Source organism: Falco biarmicus, chromosome 2 (assembly GCF_023638135.1).
Source record: "Falco biarmicus isolate bFalBia1 chromosome 2, bFalBia1.pri, whole genome shotgun sequence".
Classification (NCBI taxonomy): domain Eukaryota; kingdom Metazoa; phylum Chordata; class Aves; order Falconiformes; family Falconidae; genus Falco; species Falco biarmicus.
The window spans coordinates 18,123,104-18,141,685 of record NC_079289.1 but is presented as its reverse complement, the minus strand read 5'-3'; positions in this window follow the sequence as shown (position 1 = coordinate 18,141,685).

Below are 18,582 nucleotides of genomic sequence, written 5' to 3'. Positions count from 1 at the left end.
GTTCCCTCAGCCTAGGGAAGACCATGCTTACATCTCCCAACACTGCTTGTGGGGGACATTTTTTTCACCCAGCACTGTAAAATGAGGCACTCAAGGTTCATGGATGAAAGGAACTGGGGGAGGTTAGGATGGTAACCAGGTAATGAAGTGCCCTTAACCTGGCTTGGCTAAATATCTGACAGAGTGTGGGACCAGACTGCTGGGACACAGGGTCACACTCCCTCTCTTCGGCTCTGTGGACCATGCTGCATGGTATCACTCCACTATACGTAGAGCAAGGGTGACGTACTCCTCATTACCATATCATGCAGTGCCTATATATGCAGCTTCTGGCTAATGAAATGGAAAGGCCTTTTAAAATGTTGAAACTCGTTACACTTTAGCTCTATTTGCATTTCCCTGATATTTCTTGGATGGCAGAGAGCCCCTCTATTGGTCAGTGCCAAAATCCCAAATGGCTCGAGTAACACTGGATCCATCTTTTCATTAAGAAGGTCATTGTTTGAATATAACATTCACCTGCGGCCTGATTCAGCAAAGCTCCTCAAGTGCATTCAACTCTAAGTGAGAAGAGCTATTCTGAAATCAGCAGCTGACTCATGTACAGCTAAATATGCACTTAAACATCTGATGGGATGCTGCAGCTACCTCTGGGTAGCTTGGCACCCAGCCACACTGTGGGTGCAGGGAACAGCCACCCCCAGAGTTGTACATTTATTTTATTATTAATTTTTTGCCTCTAGGCAGAAAAGAGATCTAAAAGCCACTGGCACTTCTGAGCTTTCCTTCTCTTGCACCAGCTCCTCCAATTTCAAATAGATGCGCACCTCCCAGAAGACACTCAAGTGGAAGTCTCCCTGTGTGGGACATTTAAATGCCATCCTTCATGTCTGCTTGGCTGCAAGCACCTGGCAAGTTGCACATCCACATTCCTTTCACTGAAGAATGAAGGCACTTTTAAAATGTTTTAAGACACTTTTGCTTCTATCTAAAGAGATATTTTTTCAGGCTCAGATCACCTACAGAATTATTTTTTGTTGTTTAGTCTGATTTCGTTCAGCTGTATCCATTTTGGAGTTGCCTCTTTGTAGCCAGACAAGGGCTTTCTTCATCTGAATGTGGCAGTGGATTATTTAAACTGTTCCTCAGTGAAGAGTCATCTAATCCTCCTAATCCTTCTCCACGTGTTCTGTTGCTCTCCATGCTGGGAAGAGTAAGGACACCAAACTTTAGCTGAAACATTAGACTGCAGGATCCTCGCTGCAGAAAAAAATCAATCCAAACAAGTCATTCTGGGATCAGGTAATCCCCAGCCAGTCCTTAATGAGATTTTGGAGCAAGAGCTGACAGGTGTCCTAGGGCAGGGATGGATGCATGTGCCGGGGATGGCTATGGGGGGAAATTCAGAGCCCTGCACCCCACAGCAGCAGCAGCATGATGCTGCCCTGGCCATGCTGCCGACAGTGGGCTCCGGCTGTATGTCACACCTCGTTTGAGACCACACAGCTACGATCTGGGAATCCTGCCAAGCCTCGAGTCTATATTGGAATGGGGCTGGTGTGAGTATATATAACTGCAAGCTGTAAAGAATACTTTAGATGCTGTTCTAGCAAGGACTAACGATTAAAAAGCCAAACTCCCTTTGGAATTCTGCTTCTATGAAGATTAGCTTTCACCCCTTTATAAATTATTGGAATCTGTCCTTTACCTCTCTGAAAACACCAAAAGCTTCAAATCGTCTACCAACAGCCTATGACAAGCTCCAAAGCTCTGGTAAAAGAGCCATATTCACAATCATAAAAGATGTACAAAGTACCAATAGGGAAATCAAAGCTGCTACCTAGGCAAGGGCAAGGAATTTGTGGATGGTATATTTCTTTTAAAGAAATTAAGTTTTTGAAATAGACTTTTTAAAAAAGCTTTATTAGATTGTTGCAGAAGGTATTTACAGTATATAAAGTATATGCACAATACAAATATTTTGTAACATATAACTTTGACAAGTAGGACTGATCCCCAGTGGCTTTGTATTGCAATTTTTAAGCAAATTTATTTCAGTCACAACAAAGGGGTTAGTGGTGAATCCCGCATGAACTCACAGGCTTTGTACCTAGACCTCCTTTCCTTCTTGCTGAGAGCATCTTACTCCATGGCTGTGGTTTTCCTGTGCTCAGGGAGTAAGTTTGTATTGGAGTAAAATGCTTATAACAGGCAGCTGAGGGCTAGTTTGGTGTCCTTAACAGTGTCCAGTTATGAAAATATTCCTTCTGGTTCTTCTTCATCTCCAAGTGCAGCAAGAGAAGCTACTTGTCTGTTTCTTTGGACTACGGCAGCCAGAAATGTGAATGTCTTGGGCTCATACATACCCACACAGCTGCCCTTTTTCTATTCATCTCCACCTCAGATCGTCTGTGAAACTTGGAAAATTCAAGCTGTATTACGGAAAATCTGCCCCAGCCCTTCAGCACTCTCAGGAATTTCTTCTGGGATTTTCTGACCTCTGCAGACTTCTCCAAAGCTTTCCCAGCCTGCACAGAGCTGGACTGTAGCAAGACTCTTCTTTCCTCGAAAGTGCTGGGCATGCTGGGAGCCTTGTGCCCCTGCGAAGGGCTTAGGCAGGTACCAGATCTGAGGAGCACTTGAGAAACCCCATCCCTATTCCTGAGAGGCCACAGGTTAGACCCTCCCAACGAGGGATGCTTGGGACCAAGGCAGCCATCTGCCCTAGCACAACACTGCGCCTCTGCCCACTTCCCTGTCCGCAGTGGCCCGCACCAGCTGAGACCCTGTGGGGGGGTCCCCAAAGAGGCTGAGTGAGACCTATGTCTCCACTGGCTGCTGGGGGACCTCAGAAAGATTGGCCTTGTTAGGCTGAAGTTTTGCTTTGGCTGTATACCCCTAAGTCTTAATCACACAGGTGTCAGACAGGTGAGCAAAGAAAATATCATGCTGGTTTTCTGTATACATCTTCCTCATCTTCCCCACCCCCCCCCCCCCCCCCTCACCCCCCGGAGCTATCTAGGAATAAAGAAGAGCTAATGCAACAGTTTCATTGTCCACGAACTATTTATAGCAAACAGGTTTCCAGTATGCCATTTATCAAATGGAAAAAATATAGCTTGGTCTTTAGTGATATTCAGAAGATTTGAAATTTAAAGAAAAGGACTTACTGTATAAAAGGTAAACAAATAGCAGGCTTCTGAATGGAAAAATAAATCCTTTTTTTGGTAGGACTAGTTGTTCCAAGCTTTCCTTTTTCTGTCTCTTTGCAATAAAGCAACCGACACCCTATTTCAAAGGCATTTTTTTTTCCAAATGGAATAAGTAGACTTGAAAATATTTTCCATTTTTTGTGATGTCTCAGCCTGCAGGTCCATCCAAGAATGTAAGACTTGTAAGAGATGGACAGAATAAGTATTGCTTGAACTAAAAACCATGGGAGAGTCTCTCTGGCTTTCCTGGGGTTTAAATCAAGCCCTAGAGGGAGGTTATTTTGCCAGCTGTGCTGTTTCTCCCTCGAACACACTGCAGCTACAATTTGCAGTAAACATTAACTGCTTCTCTACTGAAATTTTCACGTTTGCCCATGAATATATTATAGGAAAAGTAAGAAGTGGTACAGTACTTACAGATCAGATGAATTTATGTAAGCGTTCATCACCTCAGTGAACAGTTCTCATGAAAGGCAGTGAGAAATAAACTGTGAATAATTCCTCCCCAGTCCTACCAAGGAGGAGATGGAAGAAGAGTAATTTTAAAATCTCACTTAAGCTGTCAGTGATTTTCTCCAGGGCTTTCTTCACTCAAACGTTTTTTAGCAAAATCAGACAGTGCTTAGAAAAAATAGTCTTTACCGAAAGTTTGGAGAGAATGTTCCTAATGGAAAATGGTGCATCCAAACCCCAGTGCAGCCGATTTAATACTTTTGACATTTTCTAGTAGCTGGGATTATGCAGAATGAGGAAATCTGGGATGTACCATGGCCAGGTGAAAGCCATGCAAGCACATGAACCTGCCGTCTTCCTGCAAGTCTTCCTGCCACCAAGCTGATTTTAGGTTGTAATATACTAGCTAGGCTGAATGGCTGGTGAGAATTGGCTTTTTGGTTCACAAAGTAGGGGTCATCGCTCTGCTTGCCTTAGCTTTCTGTGGCAGAAGCCAGGATATTCCCATGGTGCAGCATCTGTGGGCCTCCTAGCATGAATTTCCATCTGTATAACACACTACCCTTCACAAATGTTTGAAATTAGGAGAGGAACTATTAATGGTTTGCCTCCTTGGATATGCATTGATTAATGCATCTACATTGCAAGTAGGAAAATGCCATAAGATTCCCATAGTCTGGTTGCCTGAACTTGCAAACTAACTAGGTTTTGACTTTTACATCACCATGAAATCATAGCACAGGCTCCTTGGATACTGCGCAATTCCCCAGGGTCCCGTTTGCATGCTGCTTCCAAAGGGCACTGCAATGACATTTGAATTACTGAACACTTTCCTCTGTTGGGCTGTTGTTTTGACAGCATGAATGCTGTCATTGGTGTGATGTTCGTCTGCCTGTGTCCACCCCAGTGGTGCTGTTTGCCTACCGTGCATCGCAGCCGTGCGGGCTGTGAGGATGCTGGAGCTGTAACATGCTCCATCTTGTGCTGCTCCAGCTGCCCCAGCTGTGAGTCTCTTCTCCTGCCCTGGGAAGCGGATATTAAACATCAACATGGGAGGCTGGACAAATCCACAATCCAGCTTAGGAAAAGGGATCGCTCTTGTAGACTGCACAAATGTTCAAAAGCCAAGAACAAGCCCCTAATGGTTTCCCCAGTGAGGACAAGCCTCTGTATGTCCTTCTGAATAGTGAGACCTGGCTGGGTTCAGCACCTATTTCCCCAGGTCTGCACATGTGGTCATTGCTAATCCTCTGTCTGAATGATGCTTGGCACAAAGGGCTTGTTGACTGTGTGCCTACGTACCACAAATTAAAGCAGCAGAAGAGAGCGGTGGCTTTCCTTCAGAGCCCCTCTTTGCTGCAGGACTGTGACCTTACAGTTCTTCTAGTGCTTCATTAATCCCAGGAGGTGACATCCTATTAAACGTCCTTATCACATTCCAGAAGTTTATTTCATAAATATTTCATGGACCGTAAGTGGAACAGCTGTTCCCTTGAGGCCCCGTTAATAGCACAGGTCCCCTCTTCTGGGAGTCCCCTCTGCTCTGCCACCGTGGCTGCCTCAAACCTGCCCCTCTCCTGCATCCCCCGCGCCCGGAGCTGCTGCTGCTGCTCTCCCAGGCACAATTTAAGACTTTGCTTTGTATCCTAGCCTGAAAGCACCCAAATAAAGGTCCAATGAGGTCTACCGGGGGAGGAGGGCCGGGGAGCTGGGCAGGGAGCAGGAGCAAGGGCAGGTCAGGCTATTCTGAGGCTGAGTAGCCCAGCACGGTGTTAGCCCTGTGTGGCTGTGGCTGTGCTTCTAAATAAAAAGGGCCAGGAGCAATCCTGTGCCCCGAGAGCAGGAGACATGGCCCAGCTGCCATGCACACGGCTACGCTCTCTTCACTCTTAAAAAAATGGGACGATCATATGCAGACTGCCGCCCGTGGAGGTTCCCAGTGTCATGCTGCCTGAGCTGTGCACTGGCCCATGTATCCATGGGGCTCAGCCAAATGCACGTCCTGCGAGCTCTTTGTTTGCTAGTACTGATGGATGGGACCTTTGGGGCGAGTGGGAGCACAGAGGCAGGGGCTGTCCTTATGGCAGGGGGGGAAATCTGCAAGGTTTCGGCAGGGAGCAGAACCCTTCACTCCTCCCTGTGTGCCTGGAAGCTTTGTTGAAAAGCGAAGGAGCAGCAGAAACACAGTCCTGACAAATTTATGGGTAGGTGAATCTTGTCCCACTTTTTTTTTTTTCCCCCCCCGGTGTGTAACTGTAGCTTAGCTACGGTTTCAGCAAGCCAGTAACGAGGATTTGCACTTAGCCATGTGGGAAAATAAAGGTCAGGTGTGGGAAGAGAAAGGTCAGGTGTGGCAAGCCATGCTTTGTTCTAAAAATGCTGCTAAAACCAAGCTGATGTTGCCAACCTATGCTGTGGGATTAGGACCTCCTGTCAAAGAAATCAGGGCAACAGCTGGGCTGTCACATCAGTCCAAAATGCTTGTATCATGACACAGTCAAATAGCTTGCCTCCTACAGGAGATAACTTTTGTTTTTATGGTAAGCCTGGTGGGACTGAGGTTGAATAATACAACATGTCTCTTTCCTTGCTTGCTGTGTTGTGTGCAACCCAATAACCAAGGATGGGAATCTGAAATTTCTGAATCAAACACAACAGAAAGGGAATAAAAAATATAGAGCAGTGAATCTGGCAGAAGTGCAGAGCTGGTGGGCACCAAGTCTTGGAAGAAGACTTCTTGATTTCGAAGGAAAATTTCCTTCCTCCATGGGGACAGGACTTGATGAGTACCAGGCACTCTGTGGAGACACTCAGGCCCTGGAGATGCTGCAGACAGATGGCTGCAATTTTCATCTCTGTTGTTCACTCAGAAGGCCAGTCAGAAAACTCATCACCTCCTGCATGGCTTCTGTGATGTGTTTTGGGCAAGACATGCAGTACTGATACTGCAGCCCAAATCCAAGGTTAGATTTGTAGGTGGGATCAGCAATATTTCCTACTGACATTACAGTTATTTTACAGGCATGTGTTACTAAAGTGCCAAAGGCATTTATGAAATTCATAGCCTGAACAACTAAGATAACCTGGATCTGGGCTGAGTGTTTATGGACTGAAGAACAGAGGAGTGTTTTGAGGGAAGGAAAGCAGCCCCAGTAACCCTGATTTTAGAAACAGTCTCTGCAGGCTGAAACTGGGGTGGGCTTTTTGCGCTCTCGCCTACTGCATTTTTAAATCTGTAATAGTCTGAATTTCTGCTGAAGAAGGGATTTTGAGATTAGTTGGTAAACCCCAACAAATTATACAATTATGTTTTTATTTGCGATTTTCTGCCCAAAATTGTGTGTATTTCCCTGGTGTTTCCAAACTGGCTCTGCTTCGCTTGGCTAGTGCAGTACAACCAGAAGCACTAGCCCTGACCAGACAGAATGGTAAATCCCAGTTTCGGTACCACTGCTGACCAAGTGAAAACTGATGGTGTGGTCAATCTTGTTCAAAAATATTTGTGGCTGGATGCAGAAAGGTCTGTCCCCTGCATCTGTCTCCAGGTATGTTCACCCCTGTTCTCACTGCATGTGGTCCCTGAGTCCTACTGACCTCTTCACAACTATTTTGAGCCCAACGGTGTTTTCTAAGATATTGTGACTTCTCTGTCACCATTTCCCCTGAATCTGAATAGGGCTAATAGGCCTCTCCTTGGCCACTTTTCCTTGCAACCAAGTTTAATGCACTTGCTTTCTCAGGGCACTGCCAGCACAAGACTTTCTTTTTCTTCCAAGTCAAATGCCTTGGGAGAGAGTAGGCAGGCAAGGGCATGCAGAGTCATGCCTCCGGCGGGGAGAGAAGCAAGCAAGCTCCTTGGCTCAGAGTATCCCTTGCATCCTGCCCCCGCTTGTACACACACACACACACACACACACACAGATTTGTCCATTGCTCCTTGGCTGACATTTCCCCAGCACCTCCCCTTCTCTCAGGCTGGTCATACCCAAGCCATATGCTGGCAAACCTCAGAAAATAATTGGCACAGAACCAACCATTTCTTATTACAAGGAGGGCTGCACACAGAAAACAACATGAGCTAGCAAGGTTCGCATGCCCTTATTGCCCAGGTAATCATCAACACCACCAACCCTGGGCAGTGTGCTGGGGTGGAAAACCTGAACTTTAGCTCAAGATAATGAAGCAACATCCCTGTAATGTTTCATGGGATAATGGGTTTGTTGTCTGACCTGGCACACATTGCCACTTCTCCCCAAGAGCGTAGCGAGCCCACAGCAGCTCTGCAGAGGATCAGAGCATGGTTCCCTGGCTGTTCCTGCTGGATTAAGAGATACTTTTGTTAGTCAGGGTTGACACAGGTCAATGTCATGTCATCCAGCCTGAGTGGTCTATTAGGTGTCAGATGGTAGCTAGGTCCTACGGGCAAAGTACTGATTTTGTTAATATCATGAAACCAAGCCAAACAGCGTACTGATCTGTGTCCCTGACCCTCTCTTGCAGAGAAGAGTACAACAAGGAATTCACACTTGCCTCTAGTTTAGCCAGACCTCCTACCTGGAAAGCACCTCCTGTGATCCACAAAGGTCTGGCAGATGGCAGATAACACCTCTTCCAGTCAAGAAGAGCTGGAAAAGACTTCAGAGGGGCAGATGCCAGAGGTGCATTCAGCCAATGCTTTCAACACAGCACTTTCAAGCAGAGCACCTCATAACCACCTGTGCAAGCATTTGTACCATGCAAGGTGGCTAGCACCAAGCAGTGCACCCAAGGATGGAGGGAAGGTGGGGTGCGTGGCTCCAGCTGCCATAAACACTAGCTGCATACTGGCAGGTCAGCTGTTCACAGCTGCAGGGTTATGTTCATGGCCTGATCCAGAGAGGGTCATGCTGACGGCTGGTTTGGTAGTGCCCAGGTTTGGTGTTAGTGGTTGCCTAACCAAGCCTTGGGAGGGTAAAACACAGTTTCCTGTTTCAGAGCAGGGAATGAATGATAAAGCGTTAGTGGAAGGTATGATCCTCCCATGGAAAGGTATGATAACTGAGCAGGGAGTTCATGTCCTTTTCTTTTCCCTTAGCCATATCACACTCAAGTCTGTAGGCACAAATGTAGGCGTCTATACACTGCTCACTTGCTGCTGTCTGCAGTTGTATACCCTCAGGTAACGAAGCCTCCATCTGCTCATGCTGAGATGTGTTAATTGTTTTTGTAGAAAGCAAAAAGTGGATCTAACTGTTCATCAGTGACGCACAAAGTGTGATTACCAAGACAAGGGCAAGGAATGTTTATCACAAACAAATGAGGAAGCTTACTTAGTGTTGTAGCTATCTAATGTCAAAAGACTTTGCTCCCAATATGTTACTGGCCAGTGGTCCTGTTAAAAGTTGTCGTTTGCTCTTAACACTTGTCTTGTAAAGAGCCCAGACAAACATATGTCTAGCAAAACAGATTGGGAGAGCAACCTCCAAATGGCTAATTATAATGGATGTGGATTTTGACCAAGCAACAGAAAACTGGGGAAACCCAGACCAAGGGTGCTGGTTTGGGCTGTTCCACAATTTGGCTGTTCAGACTTTTTTTTTTTCTAGGTTAGAACCTGACAGTCCCTAAAGCTCAGCTGCATTTGGTAGCCTGGAGCAAACCTCTGGGTCGTGGAGATGGAGAGGGTTGCTGGATTGTTGAGAGTATCTATGTCTGACTTCTCAATTGTTCCATAATAGTATAGTGTATTGAGAAAGATTAATGATTTCTTTTCACTAGTTAGATACAAAACTCTGGTCTGCATTGTCTTGAGCCCTGGTTCTTTTCCGATTTCATTCCACTCGCCCAGGGTCAATGCCTGATGTGATTAGAAAGTCATTAGAGACCTCTTGACTCTCTTTGGCTGCATATAAACACCTCAAAGATGAAGAGTGAATCAGTGCTGAGTGGGGATCTGCTCCTGCCTCCCCTTCCCATCCTGTCACTGCAGCCCTTATTAGCTCTGTCTGTCCTAAAGAACACAAGGCAATGTCACCATGTGCTTAGGGCTCAGTCCAGCCCTGGCTAAAACCAATAGCAAGATTCCTCTTGAATTCAGTGAGAGACGGATGAGACCTTTCACGGGCTGACTAGTACTGTGCTAACCTGGGTAGGAGGGAAAACAGATTAGAACATGGCTACTTAAATTAAGATAATGTTTGCTATTGCAGTTCATACTTTTCTCAGGAATCAATGATTTATTTGGGTTGCTGCAGTTACTTGGTACTGTTATGCAAACCCAACTCAGCTGCTCATTGGAATGCTGGATGTGGGCAATTTGAAAAACAAATGCTACAAATGCAGCATTAATCATGCCAGAGCTCCTCCAATGGCCTCAAACCCACAAAAACAATGCTGCTTGTCCTGAGGAGTGTCTCTCACTTGGTTTTGGTTCATGGAAAAAAAATGTTTTAATATGAGGATTGTGGCTTTTCTCATTGGTGTCAGGCTAATTAATACTAGCCTTGTATTTGGCTCAATAAAACAGAAATGTGAGTGTTGGCATCTCTCTACAGAGGATCCTTGTGGGTGTGGTGGGCCATCAGAGACAAATTTTAGATACTGTTTAGTAGCAGTTTATCTGTTCATTACACCCCTTTACATTTTTAAAGCACACCTAAATCTTGCAAAAGCATGAGGACTTCCAACCCTGTCAGCTTCCCCCTGTCCCAGGCATCGTCTGAGTAACTGAGGGTTCTTGTCTACAGTATCCAGAATCTAACTGATGACTGCTAAACAAAACTCACACCAGGGCTCATGCTATGAAGCATTTATAGAGATAAGTGTCTTTTTTTGTTTAAATTAAACTATATTCCTGGTTCTGATACAGATACCCAGCTTAGTGTGGTTTCCTACCAGTCATGGGCTGGACCCAGAGCTCTCCTCCACACATTCTGTTTGCGGGCCCCCAGGCTTCCTTTTGGTGGTTCCTGGCTGGAAGTATGCTGCTTCCCTTGTGCCTCTGAGCTTCATAATTCCAGAAGAAGGGCAGGTGATTTCTATCTGTTTTTATTCCCCCGCCCCCCTAGGCAGGTTCCAGGCTATGGCTTCAGCTTGCTGGTTCTGTTCAAATGCTGCTCTGGGTGTCCCTAGGGAAGGACACCAATTCCTTTCCATGTTGCCAGGGATGGGCTCTCTTGTCTTCTCAAGGCAGATGCTGGACTATGTAAACTGCCCACTGCTGGTAGTTACTTCCTGATGATCTTTTAGCTGAGGGGGTGATGTCCCACCATGGTGTTTTGTGGTTTGGGTTTTCTTGTTTGTTTTGGGTTTTGGTTTGTTTGTTTGTTTGTTTTTAAATTGAATCAAGCTGCATCATTTTCTCACAGTTTGCTGTTGGCATTTGTAAAGTGGTGAGAATGGGAGGGAATGAAAGCTCATATTAACAGGTAGAGCATCACACAGAAGTTTTGTTGCTTATTTGGCTTCCCAATGGTATCTGTGGGCGCAGTTTGGCCAAGGTTTAGCCAGAATTTCAGAGTTTTCCCTTGGCTGGACTCAGGTGGGGCTGTCAAAAGATCTGTTTACACACACACACACACACACACAGACACAGACACACAGACACACACAGACACACACAGACACACACAGACACACACAGACACACACACACAGACACACACACAGACACACACCCACACACCCCCACACCCCCACACCCACACCCACACACACCCACACCCACACACCCACACACACACCCACCCACACCCACACCCACACACCCACCCACACCCACACACCCACACCCACACACCCACACACCCACACACACCCACACCCACCCACACCCACACCCACACCCACACACCCACCCACACCCACACCCACACCCCCACACCCCCACACCCACACCCCCACACACCCACACCCACACCCCCACACACCCACCCCCCCACACACACCCCCACACCCCCACACACCCACACCCACACACACACCCACACACCCACACCCACCCACACACACACCCCCCCGTTCCTAGTACACAGATAGTGTGTGCACAGGCTGGTCCACTGCAGCACTCTCTTCAATAGTCCCTATCCATCAGGGCAGCCCCCAGCACCCCATGGGGGCATACCCCTCTCTGGGTCTTTACAGCCAACCAGAAATGTTTAACATTTCTCTGTGGCTGCCACAGCTTTGTCATGAGCATTTGGGCAGGATATTATCTGTCTGAGGAGATTTTTCTCCTGAGTCTGAGTGCTGCTTTCTTGAAATGCAGCACTTGCTCCATGGCATGTCTGTTTGTTGTTCTGTGGTAAACATGGAGCGTCTTCTCCCACAGAGAAGGAGGGACCACGCACTGCACCGCCATGCAGCTTGCATGTTGCAGCAGAGCTGGGCTGTCAGCTTCCAGAAACAGGCTAATGAGCCCATAGCACTGTAAAACCACACAAATGTGGTCAGCTGAAGTACCAGGGTGTGTTGGCACAACAGCTGGTGGCTACCTAGTAACTAAGGCAAACCTTCCTTGCAGGGAGTATTTACAGGCTGCCTTATAAATGACTCCAGAGATTTAAGAACTCGCACAACACCGGTATGATTTAGAGCTGAAAGTTTCTCACATAGCAGTAGTGCTGATATGGTTGTTCACAGAGATAAAAATTGTGTTTCTACATGGTGCCAGGACATAGTTTATTAAAGACTCACTTCTTTTCATGTAGGAGAACTAAGCCAGGCTGTGAGCACACAGACACCTCACTCTGGGGCAGAGTAAGGGGAGAACTTGCGTGGCATCAGCGGCAGCTCATGGTGAAACTCCTACTCAGAAATAACTTTACAGTAACTCGCCCCTTTTTTGCAGAGACAAGCACCCTGTCTTTGCTTATACAACCAGTTACCAGGCTGTAAGTTCACAGCCACCCTTGTTGCTTTGTGTCCATTCCTGTTTCAGGATGGCTGGACCTTTTGCTGCAGACTTCCAGAACATTGATAGCTACAAGGGGATCAAATAGCCTTGATGCAAGAGCATTGGACATTAAAGCCTGAGTATAGAAAACTGCACTTCTCTGCCTATGCCTCTGACGCAGATGCATCAAAGTCTTTCCTCTACCACCTGTAGAAATTTCCTCCATGACTCAGAACTGAGTCCAAAAAAAAATTGATTGCATTTCTGATTTGAATGTGTTCTCCTGCTGCAGCTTCTACCATCAATCTCTCTCATGTATTTCTTTACTAGTTTGCAGATTGTTTTTAATTTGAACAAATGCTGACTAGATTTTTCCTCTGTTCCCTTAACACCTTGTACCTGTGAGCAGAAGTCTGCTGCTTCAAGCATAAACGGCAGAAATGGCATCCATCGCAATAAGGAACTTTTATGGATGTGGCCAAGGTGGTGACTGCTCTGCTCCTGAAGCTCTTGGCAATGCAGGGGTCCGTAGCTGCAGGGATTTACCATGCATCTGTCTGCTCTGTCTGCCCATACTGCAGCTCCATACAGCAGCATGTTTTAAGCTCTAACAGTGTGGAAGAGTGTGGCCACAGTAATCTGCATCGCTGTGACCTCGACTCTGATTGCTGAAATTAGCTTTACAGATGGTTAAGCTCAAAAGCCTCTCCACCAGTACTGACCAGACAAGTGAGTGCGGTGAGAGCATATCCCAGTGCATGGCCATGAATCCCCTGCTGGCTTTTAGTTATCTTCCAGGAAAACTCATTAACTGCAAGGTCTAATCAGGGGAGAAGTAGCCTTTTAATACTTTTCCTTAAAATCCAGTGAACGATGAAGGCAGTGTCCCAGAATTCAGCTCCATGCAGAACATGTGGGAGCACATACAAGCTAAGATGTAAAATATATCCATTTTGTCTAACTTTCTACAGCATTTTTGCATTGTTTCACCTCTGATGTTTAATCTCCTAAATGATATTTACTCTCTTGATTGTTCCTGGGGTGCCTGGGTCACTGCTGTTGCAGGTGAATTGATGTTTTCTTCACTCTTGACCTGACATTTAAAGTAGTTTGGAGACAGCCAGCTATAAAAGACTAAAATTGAGGTCTCCCCTCTCTTTATCCTTCTTGTCTTACCTCTCATTTGTGGTGCCTTAGAAGTAATTTCAAGTTGTCTTCTTTCTCTGTTGTGTTCAGGGCTGCACATGATCTTTCATTAGTCTAAATGCATTACCACATGGATTTGTAGTTTGGCTCACAGTACTGCAGCTTTTGCCCAGTTGGAAATTTTGTATAGAAATAAGAGGAGTATCTTCTGTTTGAGGCTTATTATGAAGTCTAAAATTAATAAAGCTAAACCCGAAAACACTAAAGTAAGCCTGATAAAAATACTATAAGAAGAAGTCTAAAAATAAATGAACTATGACAGAGAACAAGGGACTATGACCTGGCAACAATCGTAAACGTTCATGTGACTTGTGGCCCATACTTTGGTTACTGTAAACTTCTCTGAAACATTTTTCATTGGTATGCTGGACTTTTATGGTCATATTCATGTTGCACAACTGTGGAGATAAAAAGGTAAATATCTTCCAGAGAACTGTAAATGTCTATTTTATGACATTGCTAGTTGGAAGACTCTTTCTCCCCACTGACTGTAGTGTGATATTGATATTTGAAGAGATTAATCCCACCCATCAAACACTGGAAAATACTGATTATTCCCTGCCTGCCACCCATTCCCTATTGTGTTCCTTTTGAGGATCAGGCTTGCTAACAAGTCAGTGTGAAACAAACCTTAACATGAATGAAAGATTTTAGGAGAGAGTGCTGTGATCGTTAAAATTTGGAAATCTTATTCACCAATATTACCAGTGATTGCTAGGGCAAGATTGATGAGCAGCAAACACCAACAATATGGGGCAAGATGTTCTGCTTCTGCCTTCCACACCCAGAATATAAGTCCTCAAGATCCTTGCTGTGGCACAGTCTCATCCTGGAGACACTATCCATAGGTGCTTACATTTTTTTCTCACTAAGCTCCCTAAGACCTGGAAGACCAGCAGTGGCAGGCAGTTTACTCTCTACCTTGTACCTCTGCTGCTGTGCAGTCGTTTTCCCAGCTGCCTTGAGGGAGAACAGCACTCATTCCAGATCTTCACATCCCATGTGTGTCTGTCCCAGCAGTCCTGCTTGGGAAATGGAGGTATGGTTTGCTGGGGTTTGAAGTAATTATGCCAGTGGCATCTGAGGATTTGTTCAAAGCATCTAGTTTGCTGTAGATGGTGAGATGAATGCAAATGCAGTTAATAACTACTTTTGTGATTGGGTGCTCTGAGTATCTAACGATTTCTCCTTTGCTTCTGCTGATCCGATGTCCCTGCCCATTTTGGGACCTTCAGTTTTGTTTTACACTTCAGAAAGTCCCAAAGAGCATACTGATTCTAATGTAAATGTCATAGAACTGTCTGTCAGACCCTCCTGATCTGCTGCACAGGCAAGTCTACATAGGAATAATACATGGCATCTCTGGGCAGGAACACCACGCACTGCTGGTTTTGGAGATGAAGAGTCCTATTCCTTGCATTGAGGAAGGACCTCAGCAGTGCCAACCTGTTTAGCTTTCAAAATAAAATGCTAAAAAGCTTAGCTCAGAGGGAAAGCTAAACCCACCAAGCGGACTGTGGTGTCTCTCTGCAGCCCCAAGACACATACCTGGCTCTCAAATGATGACAGTGTTTAAGACTTGCTTTGACCCACAGTATCTTCTATCAGCTAACTCAAGAAACTGCCTACTCACCCCGTGGCTGGTGTGAATCCTCTTCTTCGGAACTCAGGTAGGCCCCCTAAAACTCCCTTTGGATGTAGTCAGTGTGATCTGTGGAGTTTAGGGAGGCTGGCCCTACAGCAGACATCTACAATAGGCAGATGACTTGCATGTAGTAAGTGCCTGGTTTTCCTTCACTAACCCTCTTCAGGGAGCCTGTGCTGACTGGTTCTGTGGGAGGCTCACATAGCCATGCAGCCATCATGCCGAGAGCCGTGGGTCTTATGCCTTCCTGGCAGGTGGGATCCTGCTACAGAATCCTAAAACCAAGATGTGGCAATAATCAGGCTCCTTTGTACAACTTCAGCTTTTCATGGAGTGATGGTGCCTGTTTAGTAGTCCTATAACTCATCATATTTGAGATCTGATGAGGAGTCTTAAGCATTGTTTATCTTCAGTTCCCATAGAAAGACGTTATAGTTATCTGTGAAATACATACTGTGATTACAAGTACAGTACATTGCTGCAAACTTGGGTCCATACAGATAACACATCAGTGCTTCGAGGGGGTTTTCTAAGAAGATACTTGTGATTGCACTAGAGAGTAGGTGCCAATTATGAAATTAAACAATTATTAGCAGATTAAAAAAAATGCATACTGCACTTAATGAGAAAGGTAATGATGAGTGCAGAAATGAACACAATCTGCTCTAATTATGTAAGAAAGGTTTTAAAAGATTATGTGCTACTTGATTAGTAGGCTGGGAAGAACTTGAGACAGTCACAGCAACTTTAAATATAGACTAGAGCCTTAAGTTTGAGCATGCAAGGCATGAAGAGGGAGCTTTGGCACGGGCCACGTGAAAGCTGAGAACATCCAGATCCATCAGAAAAAGAAGAAAAAATAAAAGTGCCAATGAGAAAAATATTTGGCACAGTATTTAAACCTCTGGGTTAGCATTTAAAGTAAAACCATTTAGTTCATTCTCTTTCTCTTCTTTCTGCTATCCCAATCAGTACTAAATCACTTGGTTAAATAATTCATCCTTTTAAAGATCTGGCCTTTAAGGTCTTTGGGCAATTCGTTCATAAACAGTAAGAATATGGGTTTTTTGGGGGTGGGGCACAAATTTCAGCCTCTGGCAACTGCAAACTAATCTACGATGTATTGAAATCAGATGTCCGGAGACTGGTTGGATTTACAGTTAACATCCAGGCACATTCCTCAGCGCAGGGGTGTTTATTGGACCCCCTGTTCAGTGCTAAGTCCTTTTTTTCCTCACAAGTGTTTATATGTGTATGTAAAAATATATAGGAACATTCTGTCAGATGACATCAAAAGTAAATGTAACATAATTTGGCTCTTCTAAAGTTACTGGGGACTAGCTCTGTCAATCAAAACCTTTTTCTTAGCTAGCTGGCCTCAGTTTTAGCAACTGAGCTGCCTTCATATTGCTGATAGATTGAGGAAAGTTACTTTCTCTGCTATATGGAATATTTGAATTTGCTATTCCATTTTTGTAATGCTGGAAGTATGTAGGGTGCTGTGTAGAGAAGCTCAACTATGAACAAGTTGCCTGGTCTAGAACTATTCACAGAACGAGCCATCACAGCTGCAGGAGCAGACCCTTGTGTTGAAGGGATGCCCTGACAATACGAGCAAGAGCCATTAACCCAACCCTGTTTGAAGTCCCAGTCTAGCAATCCCAATAGGCTGAATCCCAGAACTTTGAGGATATCCAGGCAAAGATCATGTTACATTCATTGTATTTCTATATGCTTTCCCCAGATTTCCCTACCAGTCAGTATGTTCATTACATGAACCTTTGTTCTGATCCATTAATGAATTTTCACGATCCTGTGTGCTCTTCCATGGTCTCTTATAAGATCCTCAGCACAAAAAATGATGGAAGCATCTGTGCCTGTAGGGAGGAGTTAGGGCATTTATAGTGTGCGTTATTAAACGACATTTATAGCACTGTTTCCCTGTTTTGAAGAAGGGAAGCTTTCTAGCTGTCATGGATGAAGTCCAAGAAGAAGGAGGTGAGCTGGGACAAAGCAGAAAGTGCAGATACAGGCCTGGGGACCAGAGCCGAGGAATACCAGTTAGAGAAAGAGACTTTTTGTGTTTTCTGTTGGCAAAGGGTAAAATAAACCCCAAGATCGCCAAGATGCATAGCCCAAGGGGAATATTTGAGTGCAGATATGCAATATTTAACAATGAGAATCAATGCACTCAAATGCTTCACCCTTTTCCTGGTGGATATTTGTGTGATTCAAGGTGAAGTGGATTAGCCACTCAATCAAAGAGATTTCTGCTTCAGAATATGCCAGGGAAGGGGATAGCCTAGGGCAGGTTCATGGCAGACATTCACTCTGCTTCCCTCATGCTGGGGGAAACATTTTGAATCTGGATTTCCCAAATTCCCTGTAAGTGTGGGACAGGTTTGCCCAAGTTTTTCTTGAGAGGATGGGCTTTGGGGGCACAGCCCAGCAGAACATGCATTGCTATGGGACCCCACAAATATATTTAGGCATCTAACTCCTGGATGAGGTATGGGTTAAGCCTTTCATCTATGCATTTTAGCACTAGACTCCCACACAGCATGTTGGTTTTTCTGAATGTGCTGCCTGAGTGTCTAGGAGGGCAGTGGCAAAGCAGTCAAGCCAACAAAAGGGAAGACTTTTGTGGTTCTGTAGGTCACCCTCCTGCCTCCAGTGATTGCCTGCAAAGACTATTCAGGGAGGTCACCCAGCAAAACCCAAGCAACCCCCCCCCTCCACTCCCCTTGGTTACCTACAGCTATTTGTTTTGTTGTGTTTTTTATCAGGTCGGTTGCCAGCCAGCTGGCCTCCCACACCGGGGGCATCGCACTGTGACGTGCTCACACCGGTGCAAAGGGAGAAACCTGGGAGCTGGTGAAGGGGGACTATTACAGCAAGCCTGAATACTCTGAGCTACAGTACCTCCCAGAGTGCCCAAATACAAATATACAAAAAGGCATCAGAATCAGTAAATAATCTGCATGCTACATGCCACGCGGTGTTTGGCAGTGAGAATAAGGCCAGCGTGGTGGATAGCCTTACACACTTAAACCTGATCAGGATCCTCATGCTCATCTGGCAGCACCGTGTTGCAGAAGTCACCCCTCTGACTTCAGTGGAAATACTCGTATCATTCATCTGAGCAAAGGCTCCCAGTGGGAGGAAACCCATGGCAGCGCAGGGCTGGCGGGCTC